The sequence below is a fragment of the Leguminivora glycinivorella genome, chromosome 9 (genome assembly GCF_023078275.1).
Source record: "Leguminivora glycinivorella isolate SPB_JAAS2020 chromosome 9, LegGlyc_1.1, whole genome shotgun sequence".
In the NCBI taxonomy this organism is placed as follows: domain Eukaryota; kingdom Metazoa; phylum Arthropoda; class Insecta; order Lepidoptera; family Tortricidae; genus Leguminivora; species Leguminivora glycinivorella.
In genome coordinates, this window is record NC_062979.1 from 19,346,260 (window position 1) to 19,360,418 (window position 14,159).

General features: G+C 35.5%; 1 non-coding gene across 1 annotated transcript; it reads left to right on the top strand.

Annotated features, from left to right (window-relative positions):
• The first annotated feature begins 13,659 nt into the window (after positions 1 to 13,659).
• Positions 13,660 to 13,731, top strand: Trnat-cgu. Its single transcript has one exon. It is a non-coding gene; the product is annotated as a tRNA-Thr (tRNA).
• Positions 13,732 to 14,159: the final 428 nt, after the last annotated feature.

Here is a 14,159-nt window from a genome sequence, read left to right on the forward strand (position 1 = left end):
TAACCCTTGTCTCCCAAATGAGACGCGGAGCTGTCATATCATACAAGCGCATATTTGTTCATAATAAGTAATTAGATTCTTTTTATTTTTTTGACATTGATTTTTAGATACGTATGGGACTTATTTGAACTGTAATATACGGCACATATTCGATGTAGACAGGATATAAACATCAAAGAAAATTACACTTTTGACCCTGATCCGATGCATATCATATCTATTTAGAGTATCTGAAAGTTCCAATTAGGCTGATTATCCTAGGATGTTTTCCAGTTTGATTATCATAGATGTATTATATACTAAGATACGCAATAAACGATTCAATTTCTAATTGGTATACTTAGATTAAAAACCTTGCTTTAGAGTGGTAAACACCAGTAGTTGCAGATATAATTTTCGTTGGGTTGATGAAATGTATGTGAAATATTTTAATTCGTTTTATTGGTGGTAAATCATCTTTATTACTAGATTCACCTACTTTTATCAATTTTAAAGCAGTTAATGTGACTTTATTCAAGGTCAAATTACTTTACCCACTAGTGGATAAAATGCGTTTTTACCCGCTGGTATTAAAGGACAAAACACGTGTTTCCGAGCTAGTGAGGGGAAAATTTTATTATAATACATTCATTGAAATATGGCCACTTTTTCTCTTTTACTGTTATGGTGTTTAATTCGAAAGCTCTCGCTCCTAGCGCCCCCTAACACAGTGTAGAATGTTCAACATCGACCACACATTACAAACACCACCCGATGACATATTTCAGGTCAGCAAAAACTGCAACCCGCCACCAACACAACGGAAGCAAAAAAAAAGTTTCTGGTCGTCGCCTCGCATATTTCGTGGTTATTTTCGTACGTGTCAGAAAAGGAATCATAATCTTAAGGCGAACATTTTAAAAGCCATACGTCAGTTTTACTCTTCAAACCAAAAAGGGCGTAAGTACCATTGAATAGCGTAGTTGATATGATGTTTTGGAAGTGAAGGGTGAGTTAGGCAGATGATGCAGGATTAACGTAAATGCCAGCACCTGTTTGGGTATCTTTAATTCGAAACGAACGTTTCAAAAGTGGAAACGATTATTTATAATTTAAGCTGCAACTGGCTGAAATAAAAAGTAGGAATGAGCCTTAACAGACAGAATATTTATAAGTAGGTACCTCTATTCATTTATACACGGTTGTCATAAGTCCCTACAGATATAGTGCGAAAAGGGTTTCCTTCGTATTTTTCCGGAAACGCTCGTATTTGTCAGGCTGGTATCTTGTACTGAGACTGACTGAAATAGCATGACACGTTCGTACGTTTCCGTAATAATAGGAAGGCAAATTTTTTTGTACTACTTCTGGTACTTACAACAGTTACAACTCTTAAAAGTCATCGTATTACACAAAGCGTTTTTTGGGTACGTTTTCTCATGCCACTAAATATAAAATAATATTATTATGACAACATGTACACGCATTATGTGAATCATCGTAAAAAATAAATCTATTTATAAACAGCTTTGTGCTCTAAAAATAAAAATAAAGCTCGAATGTGACTGTAACTAAAGTATAGATCTGATAAATATAGATAAAAAATATTTTCTTTTTATAGGCTTACATTGTCAAGAATAACGAAAGAAAATTCTGACTTCTTCATTTGAATGGCGTGACGAAAGTTTATGAAAGCGATAAAATGTTATTTCCTACGTGAGAAATAAAAATTGTTAAACAAGTAGCTACTTACATTATGATCATTATACAAAGTCGCTGTTTAATTTGAAGGGATTAATAAAAGATAACGAACTTCTTGAAACGTTAAGAATTATGATAACCGTATCGCTTCATTATAATCTTTATCTCAATTCTTAATTAATAAACACTGAAAGTTCCCGGTAGCCCGGAGAACCGCCAAATGTTTCGATGAACGGGGACGGTCCCAGCGAAATCGTCTTCTAATACAAAGTTAGACCTCATTTTCCTCACAAAATATTAACTTAAATTTTTAATAATATTGTTTGATACCGTTAAGTAGATGCATATTGACCACAGCTCTGCTCTCTCTCAGAATCTCATCGATGAGTGTGTGTGTTGCTCTCATGAGTTTTCCTGGATGGATCCTCAACTCAAGCACTTTGGAGCCCGGATCTGCCCCTATGGTTACGAGTAATTTATTTTGTTAATAATTATATATGTTAGGGCCATTTAAATATTTTCTCAGTGCTTATAGTATATTTCGTCACTTCTTTTAAAAAATCTCGTATCTCACGCTGTTCCTCAAAGTTAAAACGCAGTAAGTCTATATGCATTCCATACATACTTAATAAAATTTTCTTTTCATTGACAGACGAAGATACAATTTTTTTTAAAGTAGTGACGATTTATGCCTTAGAGTTTTGAGTGACATATAGCGACATAAATTGTTATTTTTACAAACACCGGGGTCTCAATTTATATTGATAATTTATCAGTAAAATGTGCTAATTGCAAAACCCAGGCTAAACTAATTAATGTCTGTGGGTGGTATTACATTTTCTTTTAATTTATATTAAAACGCTGCTTATGCACCTAATTAAAAAATAAATAATTTGTATAACTTCAAAATCTTTTGCATAACGTCAATATTTTGAGAGGAAAATAAGGACCAAGAGTTTGTGTAGAGAAGCGGCCATATTCTTAATTAACTCGATTATTTTAGCTACGTTGCACTCTTTATCTTATCTCCCCTAGACCGGGAGCTATGACGGAGGAAACTGGTAAAAAACGACTCAACTATGATAGATGGTGGTTGAAGTGAACTGGGGCTACGAGGGTCGCAGTCATTTTGGGACTGAAATTTGAAAGTCGCATTTTACTTTTTTTCGCAGTAGGCAAGTATAATTTCATCATTAAAAGTGTCAAAGTAAGTAAGTAAGTAATCATTTATTGTCAGATTGTGCAAATCAGTTTACAGATGTTACAATATTAATAAACAATTATAGCTTGTGTCACAATCAACGCTAAAGGTATCTACTATTCCTTTGAAACTTAATTGCTTTGCTTTGCGCTTTACTTTTTAAGATATTACTTACTTACTTACTTACTTTGTTGGCACCGAAATTGAACATCTAATAGCCGAACCGAATATAACAGGTGAGACCAAGGCACATCGTCTCCGCTGGCTTGGCCATCTCATAAGGACGGGTGAGGATCGGGCAGTCAAGAGGGGAGGGCCTATCTGGGTTGTTCAACTAGACGCCGTCCTGCTGGCCTTCTTAAATATCAGTGGGCAGATAGAGTGGAGGCAGATCAGCACGGGTAGCATGGTCGAGCGATAGACAATAAAATATCAGGCCGTCCCTATCGCACTATTAGTAAGTGCGATAGGGAAGGCCAGATATTTTATCATTTATCGCGCGACTATACTTACCTGCCAGATCTCCGTGAACTCGGCGTCAACGAGGGCTGGCGAGAGGTCGATTTTAAGTTACATATTTGGTAATGCAAAATATGTTTTTGTTCGTATTATACTGTTACAGTAACTGTAGGTATGTGACTTGTAGAGTATTATCATAAACTATTTACCTAAAAAATTGTTTTAATGGAAATTTAAAGATAATAATGTTTGTAAATTGGTAAAACTATTATCATGTCTATACATAGATGTAAGTATGTGGCAAAACCATAATATTATATTTAGGAATTAAAGTATGCATTTTAAAAGGGTTTTAGAGTTTAACGTTTAAGCTCAATACCTGTTTTAACAACAAAGAAAATTATAGGGATTTTGAAAAGAAAGCCGATAGTTACGATACAGCTTCATGCCGGACCCATCCCCCAAACCGATTACAAGCCGAAAATCAATGAAATTGGCTCAATTTTCGAAAGCACCAAGTGCTAACAAGCACCAGGATAAACACGCACAGTATAGGGCCGATTTATATGGTGCGAGAACTCGTATTAAGACTCAGTACATTGCGGCATTTGATCGGCGTGCTGAATGTACCAAACCTCAACAGTCCGCAATGTGACTAAAATCGTATGAGTGTTCGCGCGCCGTGTCAATAGGTCTTTTTATTCTCGTCGGGTGAGTAGTGTTAATTTTCACACGGGTATTTTTTATCTGTCCCCAGAGGCGTTTTTCAATGATTGAACACAATCTGTGCATCACAGATAGCGGCACTTACTTAGCGGCAGTGTTTTTACTAAAAACGAATGTTTTAGCAACATGGACGAAAAAACGTGAAACACATTAGTGGGACACGAAAAACGCTTTGAACGTGTTCCGTTGTTCCTTTTGAATGATAAATGTATAGATTATTCTTGATGACGAGCTATATTTTTTTGATGTAGAGGTATTGTGATTGAAACGAAGCACGAAACAGTAGGGTTTTATTTTTGAATCGGAATAATCATTTTAGCAAGTGTAGTAGCATCACATAAAGAATCTATTCAATAATGTTTATTTACAACGACTGATAAGTTATAAAAAAGCTTCTAACTTTCTTTTTTCAAAATATAGATCCTTTTGTCAGAGAGATGGTTCATCTCATACTCAAGCGCACTTGAAACCAATTATATTTCGACCCTTGGCCTAAGGAACATGAGAGCTCGATCCATACTGGATGTTTTTTTCAAAGGTTTGATTTAAGATTTACAAAATCTTCTACTTCTTCTTACCCTTATCCCACGTTATGTCGGTTTAAAATTTATAAAATACTGTAGGTATTACTATTTTCACAGTCGCTAACTTTTTGCCACGAACTTGCAAGTTGTGGAATGAGTTACCTTCTGAGGTGTCTTCCTTATGACATGGGGTCTTCAAGAAGCAGGTATTTAGGGTTCTTAAAGGTCGACAACGCATTTAGATGATGTTGCTTATGTCTATAGGCGGCGATAACTGCTCCCCATCAGGCGACTCGTCTGCTCAGCTTGTGTGCTGCTTTCACAAAATTCGCGAGGCAGCTTCATTACCGCGTGAAACCTATTTCGTATTTCCAACGGCCATAAATGCCTGTATTTATTTTATATCTGTTGAAAATACAACCTGTATAAAATGATACTTTTGCCTTTCCTTGTTGCTTTTGTTAAAATAATTAAATGTAAACAAATTATTGAGCCGATTTGTTTGCTTTCCCGTAAAAGCGACCACTTGATAAAATTTGCGGGACTTAATTATATTTACCTTTTTGAAATGCTTTTGCAAAGGTAATTGACATTGATTTTGTACTGGTTAATTATTTACTTTGGTGTTTGATGGTCCGTGTGAGTGAAGGTTTGATAAAGGGTCTTCAGAATTATGTATTGTATATCTCATACTTATTTGAATTCGATTGCAATGTAATACATTAAGTTATTAATAAGAGAAATACCGAATAGAGGCCATTCGGTATTTCTCTTATTAATAACTTAATGTAATGTTTGCATTTTCAATTAGTCGTAATTAGGTTTTTCTCAGAAACACGTACCTCTGGATTGTCAAAGAACAAACCCAAACCGTATCTATAAAACCTGAAAGTTAACGGTTTCAGAACTTGTGGTTATGACTAGGTTTATGATAATGTGACGTTATCTGGGTAAAGGGACCTTATTGTCCATGGCGCTTACTTTATGCTGCGGCTTCGTTTTTGTACACGAATATCGCTCATATTAACGTCGTAAGCGCCATCGACAATAAAGGTACTCATATATTAAGACCCAGATAAAAGATCTTAGATAAATTAGATCACATAATTATTGGAAGTCAATCATTATTATTAAGACTTTCAATAATGATGTCAAAGTAGATTTGACATAATTATTGGAAGACTTATTATACCTAATGATTGCGACCTAAAGATAGCTAAAGTTTGTATTTTTAATTTTTTAAACACAAACTTTTTAAATGGGTTGCTAGAAATGCATTTCAAATTGAATAAAAGCAAACTAAAATTACTCTTTCACCATTTTTTATGGTTACCGGTCCACAATTTAGTTCGATTTCCGTGTGTTATTAATAAATCTCGTTTCCGCTGAAAATGCATTTTCATTTTCGTCTACGTACTGTTTGTTTGTTCAAAGTACGGCGTATATCGACGCCGGCAAAACGCATAACTCAATCAACATCAGACTGTGACGTGGATTTAACAGCCTAGGGGGCTATTGACGAAGCATTTTGTATTCGATTGTGAGCTGGTTCAGTTACAATAAACTGAATGGATGTAAGTAATTAAGTATCAGTCCGTACGTTAACGTATATAGCAGATCAACCACTACGTAAGTTACAATTGCCTAAGATGGTCCGGCTCTTACGGCCCGATCGTTAATAAGTTACTAACGTAACAGATCCTTAACTTGCCCGCAAAATGACAAATACCTACGCTTTTTTTAACTAATACTTATGATTTACCACGTACAACTCAGAAGAATAGTGGGTACGTGCCACGCGACTACGCAGGCGGGCGCGTGGCGCCCATCGGCCACTTGTTCATTCGAATGAACGGCTAGCGTGTATTCGGTACTACGCGCGACTGCAAACGAGTGACGTAGGCCTGGCTACGCACACTGCCACGACAATGGTCATAGATAAGGTTAGCGTGAGACACATCGATGAGACAGGCACAGGCATCTTCTGGGCGAGCTCACTCCATCGTAAGCCACGTCTTTGCCTTCGGCTAGTCTGTGGCCAAGAGTAAGCCCATTTATAATTAAAAAAAAGACCTACTCCTATCGGTGTTCGCACCTATGGCCATTGGCCATCGTTGGTCGCTCGGCTGTCGTCATTTAGACCAATACAATGATTGAATGATGAGGACCTCAAGTTTTCCCACTGTGTATGTGTTCATATTCGTTAGTACCCTAAACAAAACTGAAACGATATATTAAAAATGAGAAACATAACAAATAAAAATAACGATGAGCCATCTTAGGTGCCCGTACCTTATATGGTCAAAAGTTTCCAAGCTATGGTTTAAATTAATGTTATTGTGTGAGCGCTGCAGTTTTTTATAGGTACTTTTATAAATTGAAGAACAAACGCAGATAAAGCAGAAAAAACCTTTAATATTCCTAAATTGCGTATTGAATTTGTAGACTATAAGTTGTAGTATAGGCGATTTAAGGTAGGTAAATACCTATCTAACAATAATAACATATCAACGATATTCATGATAGTAGTATCTAAAACCAATTAAAATATCTTTACAAAAATGTATTTGCAATTCCGTACATTATACAAGTATGTTTATTTACACACAACTCCTACAAGTTCTGCAACTTGCAGAGGCTGCAGTGGATTCTACATATATGTATTACTAAATCGAATTGCTAACCGAAGACAAATTTAATGAGCATAGGTGAATTGAAAGCTAATAATCGATTGATCCTCTTCTGTGCGTTGTACCGGCTTTTTGCCATGGGAGCCTGGGCTGGGAATCCTAAGAATTTAGGCTTGAGTTTTACCGAGGATTATTTATATAGAATTCACATACTTCATACTTACTAAGAATAATAAGAAATACTATCATAACGACACTGATGATGCCTACAATTTTTTTTTTCAAAATGTGTATTGACGTATTATCATGATTTTAAAATAAAGAAATATGTCATTTGCTCTTATAAAACATAAAAACAGGCAAAATATTTGGGGAAAATATGATTTTGGCCACTTCCATGCTGCGAACAGTGCCATCTAGTTTTAAACCCAAATGGCCCATACAATTCAGGGGTACGCTTTTTTGTATGGGCTTTGTCAGTCCAATATTAAATCGTTCTTGGTTTATACGAAATCTATTATATTGCCTTCTGCTTCTAAAGAGAAAGTTATGCCTTATTCTTCCGGTTTCTTTACTGTTTTCTTTCGCAATACTTAGGCTAGTTTCCTATACTTAAAATAAAATATTTTAAACAGTGCACGAAATAAAGCACCACATAATTAGAAGAAAAATATGGACATTAGTTATGTTTAAACATGATTTCCATTTAATAAGTCAGAGAGAACGATATAAAGTAAATGAATTGACTGTGACGTCACTCCTCAGTATTTCATAGTAATTCCATATTAGCAAATCGTTTTGACAGTTCTTAAAAAGAAGTTGATTTGACTTGTAGGAAACTAGCCTATTGATGTGAATCCCTAATATCTTTGGTCACATTTACCAAGCCATGACCTGAGATCTTCTTCTTTCTACCCTTATCCCACGTTATGTACAACTTGGTCAACGCGTACAAAATGTCTTCCTCTTCCATTCTTCTCTATCTTTCGTCATCTCAGCACTCCTTTCTTTCTCATATCCTCTCTCACACGATCCATCTGTCGGTGTTTGGGCTTACCTATCCTTATCCATACCTCAACATTCATCTCTAACATTATTTTGACTTCATGAGATTCAGGCCATGAACTGAGATCGTTAATATCAAATTAATAATAGTCGATTTTTTTGAACCAAATGCATCTAACCTTGGAATAAAATAAAACTTGGAATTATCTACCTAAGACAGTAATAATTCCACTTCAATAGATAGTATATCTGTGTAAGAATTATAATTTTATTCATGATGTCTCGATAATAGTCGGTCGGAGTTTGGGCTTACGCTGGTCGACCATAGAAACGGTTATCATTGATTGTTGTGAACGTTGGCAACGTTGCCCATTTCGTATTTGCGTATAGATGGAACCTGCATTGTTAACTTTCAAATAATTGGTCGGATTTCAAATTGTTGTTTATTATCAACAGCTGACATGTTCGCTTGCTGAACACATTAGAGGTTATTTTTAATCTGTATTTTTAATATTTTAATAAATAAATGACGAATTTAAAAAAAATGCCATTTTATTTAAGGTCTTCTAGTCATTCATTATTACACATTTCAATTTATTTTCATTATAGTAAATTAAAAATTTAATTGTATATTTTCTGAATCCATGACTTTGGTCTTGAATATTAGTTTTGATGGTTTACTTCCTAAAAAATACTTATCGACTTTGAAATGAACTGTAGGTAGTAGGTACATTTCGGAGTAAAATTGATCATTATGGTTCAATTGGATATATCAGGCAGAGCAAACTGCTACCTCTAGCTAAATTCCATTAAAATATTTAATTTTTACCACGCATCCTGGTAAATGTAATTAAAACCGCTCAAATAAAATAAACTCTTTCAAATATGTATACTGCAGCTACAAATACAATAAACCTACTGCTAGAATTAGATTGAAAACCGTGTAGTGTGCGCCGCGCCGAACTAGCCTGTCGCGACGACGAATGTCCCCCACAAATCACGCCAGTTGTACCATTTTTTGTCGTTTCGTTCATTTTGCAGGGAAATTGTGTTCCGTGAACGAAAATTTGACCCATCGGGTATAGTTGGGCGATCGTTCATTGACAGAACGTTCGTTTTGTGGTGCAGGTGATCCGTGACTTGCATGTAGAATAGGCAGATTTCGATTTGTGTCAATCAGAAATGAAACCGATCTAACGCTGAAACAAAACTCTTTTGAGCTGTGTCGGTTACATCCTAAAGAAGCGAGGTATACTTAGTCTGTGCTCTTTGCATTACTCATACCACGGAGACGGGGGCGGACCTTGGATGACTCTGTTGGTCTCCTACGCTGATGAGAGCCACTAAAAACTCTCTGTCGCCACCTTACTCCTTTAGAGCAAGGTTGCAGGAAGGAGGTACCCCATCACAACTATACCAATACTCTAGACACTTACGTTGAGGAACTCCTAAAGTGTCAGAATACTAAAGTTCTGTTAATAGTTGTGTACTTAAGTATTAAATTGAAGTGTCGAATTAGTTATAAAAAAAAGTGTAAATTAAAGTGGATGGAGCTTCTTAGCTGCTATATATAAAAAAAAATTAGAAAATATTTTTAATTTATTCATTATTCACTAATCCTAATACATTACTCCAAAAAAATTCTGAACGGAATTGTCATTTGAAACCGTGGATGAAACCGACGGCTTGTCAAACGAAACCTGTTCGTATCCGATCCCATCCGTTTCCGATCTCAATTGAATGATCGTTTGAAAGAACCGTGGGCTAAATGCGCACTGAAATTTCTAGTACAGTCGAGTTCAGTTCCAACTCCACAGTTACATGAACAAATATCTAAACGTGCTTTTATACTCATAGCAGTCACGGTGTAGATATGACTGAAATCGACTGTACAGTTCATGTTATCCACGATGACGCGTTGATTTTTGAAATGTAACCTTTAATGGTTAAACATTGCAAAGCAAGCACGTGTCTTTATTATTGACACAAACTATTAGTAGTGGTCGGTAGTGGTCGACATCCAAAACAGGGAATAGATTTTTGAATTTGGAACGAACGAATTCTCCGTTTGAAAGTCTGTGGAAAACGACGGAATGCTATTTTTGAAAAAGGACGACTTGTAATTTTAAAACTAGTGGTAATGACCACTCGTTTTCGATTCTGTTAGTAGAATTTAAATCGCTAGTGGTGGAGATATTACTGAACGAATTTCACGAAATCGAATGGCCAAAATTCAAAAATCGGCCCCCGGTAACATAACAAAATTCTGAATTTTACTACTTGTACGTCTGGTAGGTAGGCTGACGAATAATAAATATGAGTGCGGTCTTTTCAGAAGTCAAAGTTAATCATTATACCTAAGGTAGAATACTTTAAAGACCGTTTTAACTGGATCAAAAACTGATTATTATAAGTACCTATCCGTATTTTTTTCTCAAACTCTCTGCAGATATCTATTTCTAATGAGCAGGTAAGCAAATAATATTAAATAAAAAATATATTACAGTTCTTTGTCATAACGTAATCAAGAAATAATAAAACGCCATCAAGCTAATTAAATAAAACTGCAATTTACCTACATACTTTTAGCGCATCTTGATTTTAACCACAATAAATCAAAAACACAAACCAGAATTATGGCCTTTTACACTCACAAAGTTCTCAAAAAGACTCACCTATAAACATAAATTACTTACGAGCGTAACCTGAACCGCTGTTATTGTATTTCGAGACGCTGTAAATCTTTGAGGATTTAATTTTTATGCAGGATGCATGTCTTGCGGCGTGTTTTATATGCGAAAACTAGGAATTGTTAACTTCAAGGTAGAGTAAGTAATAGTGACAGTTTAGTAAGTACCTACATAACCTTTTTTATAACACAAACTATGCAAACTTATTTGTTCTAGCGCGGCTACTGGCCTGCCAGTAAAATTCAGTAACATGTCAAACTTCAAAATTGTAAACAATCAGAATCAGTGTCATCTCAAAGTCTGTTGAAGTAACCGTTCAGCAAATTAATAATACCAATAATAAAATTATTGATCGGATTTGTGATTGCAACATGGTTAGATTCTTTAGTAGAAAATGTGTCAAAAGCTACTGAAGTTTATTGAATAGAATCATAATCAGAAATTAATCCAATATATTTAAATGGTGCAGCCCCGGAATATAACTAATCATCATCATTCGCTAGCCCTTACGCCGTGGCTTGCGTGGGCGACGGTCGCGCGATGGTCGCGCGACGGCGATGCGACGCATACGAAGTCAAACCTTATCGATATGGAAGTATGAGACCGTCGCGCGACCGTCGCCCACGCAAGACACGGCGTTATCCATTCATTTGCAGTCAGTCCAGCATGGTTGTCGTTTTCATATCCAAAGCTTGAAGGAAGTGTGTTTATATTGTCATGTATACCTAAGTGTCATCGCTATACTATGAACACGTTACGTTATATATGGTGGCAATATCGACTAAACTCATAAAGTTTTAATATTTCTTGTATGGGTAGCTTTTGCACATTTTAATTTTTCCTATAATGTAAAGAGTTCGAAACGTATGTATTTTAAATTCATTATACGCGATTTAATCCGCAATAAAAAAAAATGACAATACTCTATGGATTGAAAACAGCACTAAAACAAAGTAAACCCAAGCCCTCATGGTTGAAACCTCAAGAATTATAATTAAAATCCCTCAAACCAATTTCCAAGTCACTTCGCTCATTTTATTGCGTCCACCGCCCGTCAAAAGGCTATAACCACAAATGTCAAAAAATGCATTAATAATCTCATTTCGCCCATAAATCATAAATGTGAAGCTTAATTATTACAAACCAATTAGCATTAAAGTCCACACAGATATCCATAAACGGTCGGAACCGAAGATTGATCGTTGTGCAGAAAAAATATAGTTATTGTGTTATTAAGTGAGAAAAAGGATCGATTTTTATTTTGGTGATTTATCGATGACCGGTCTGGCCTAGTGATTCTGCCTGTGTAAGCGATGGTCCTGGCTTCGAATCCTGGTAAAGGTATTTATTTATATGAAGAGCACGTTTTTGAGTCTCGGTTGTTTTCTATTATATTTTATCATTGTTTTAGTTCAGCTAATGTCTTCTTAAAATTATTATGGGGCTTAAAGTCGAGTTACGTAAGAATGTCCCCTTAATAATATTTGAATGACACACTTTGTAAAATACTGAAAGTATGATAAATATGTACTTTACTATACATAGCTACCGAAAACCGTAATAATTATGGCGCTGGTTGGCAAGCTTAATGCACAGCCAAGCGGTGTCCGACCCCTTAAAAAAACGGTACGATACTGTTGATTTACCCAGACAATCAAACATAAATAATTCGTTCAGTAGTAGTTATAGTTTAAAAAAGCGTGTAATATCTTTGTCTTTTTGTCTGTATTATGTAGTTTTCCATAATTTTGTTCATGTTACCTGCCGTGAATCTTCTTTCACCGGATGGTTTGACCGGAAGATCTGCGCTGGAAGACGCCAGCAATATTATGCTGAGGTCAAACCATTTCGTTGCACCTTCTCGTTTTTGTGTGTTCCTTTTTGTAATATTTTTCTCTTTTGTGTGTGTGCGAATAAAATTAATCACTATCACTACATAGTATAAAACTAAGTCGCTTTTTCTGTCCCTATGTCCCTATGTATGCTTAGATCTTTAAAACTACGCAACGGATTTTGATGCGGTTTTTTTTAATAGATAGAGTGATTGTAGAGGAAGGTTTACATGTAGGTATAGTACCCGTGCGAAGCCGGGGCGGGTCGCTAGTTCTATTATATTCTATTCTACTTGATACAGTTATAAATTATGTGGGTAGTAGTATTCGTAATTACCTATTACATTTCTAATAATTTGTACTGAAGTCTAGAATCTAAGTAGCTGAAATTACTCTACTTATAAGGACGTCCTCCAGACAAATTAATGTGTGTAGTTCATTATTACTTGCTTGGTTTAAAATTACTTTGTTATTTGCTTATTAAACCATTATGAGAATTGTGAATTTCATTTAAATAAATCAAGCATTAATTTAATTGCGGACTATTTATTCGATATTTAATTTTAATGTGAAATATGCTAATTGCTAAAAGTGACACTAAAACTGTTTCATGTGTTATGCCTACCCCTTTAGGGAATACAGGCGTGAGTTTATGGATGTGTTGTATGTAAAGATAGTCCAGCGATTTGGTTAGGATTTTAGTAATACATATTTAGTATTTATTTACAAGAAAGTATGCATAAGTTAAAATAAAATTCTGTCAATAATAACCACAAAATTAAAATTTTGAAAAAATCCCCGACACAGTGGACAGATTATCATGAAACATGGCTAAGAACACTTCCGACTAACTCAGCTTTCAAATCAAACAAAAAAGAACTAAATCAAAATCGTAAATTCGCCACGGCGGGCGGGCGTGTGGTCTAGTGGTAAAGACGTTAGCCTCGTAAGCTGAAGACCCGGGTTCGATTCCCGGCTCGGCCACCAGTTGGCCTTGCCGTTTTTTCTTTCGTGTATGATATCTATTTAAATTTATTATTTACTAGCTTTTTCTCACGGCTTCGCTCGCATTAGAAAGAGACAAAAAGTAGCCTATATCACTCTCCATCCTTAAAAAATCACGTCAATTCGTCACTCCGTTTTGCCGTGAAAGACGGACAAACAAACAGACACACACACTTTCCCATTTATAATATTAGTATGGATATTGGATATAATAGTATTGTGACTACTTGAAAAAAGAATAAATCAAAAAATATTCAATAAAATAATTTGATTTGTTCCCTAGTTATATAGTTAAATCAAAATCGGTTTATCTGTTTGGGTGCTACGATGCCACAGACAGACACTCACACAGACAGACAAACAGACAGACACGTCAAACTTATAACACCCCGTCGTTTTTGCGTCGG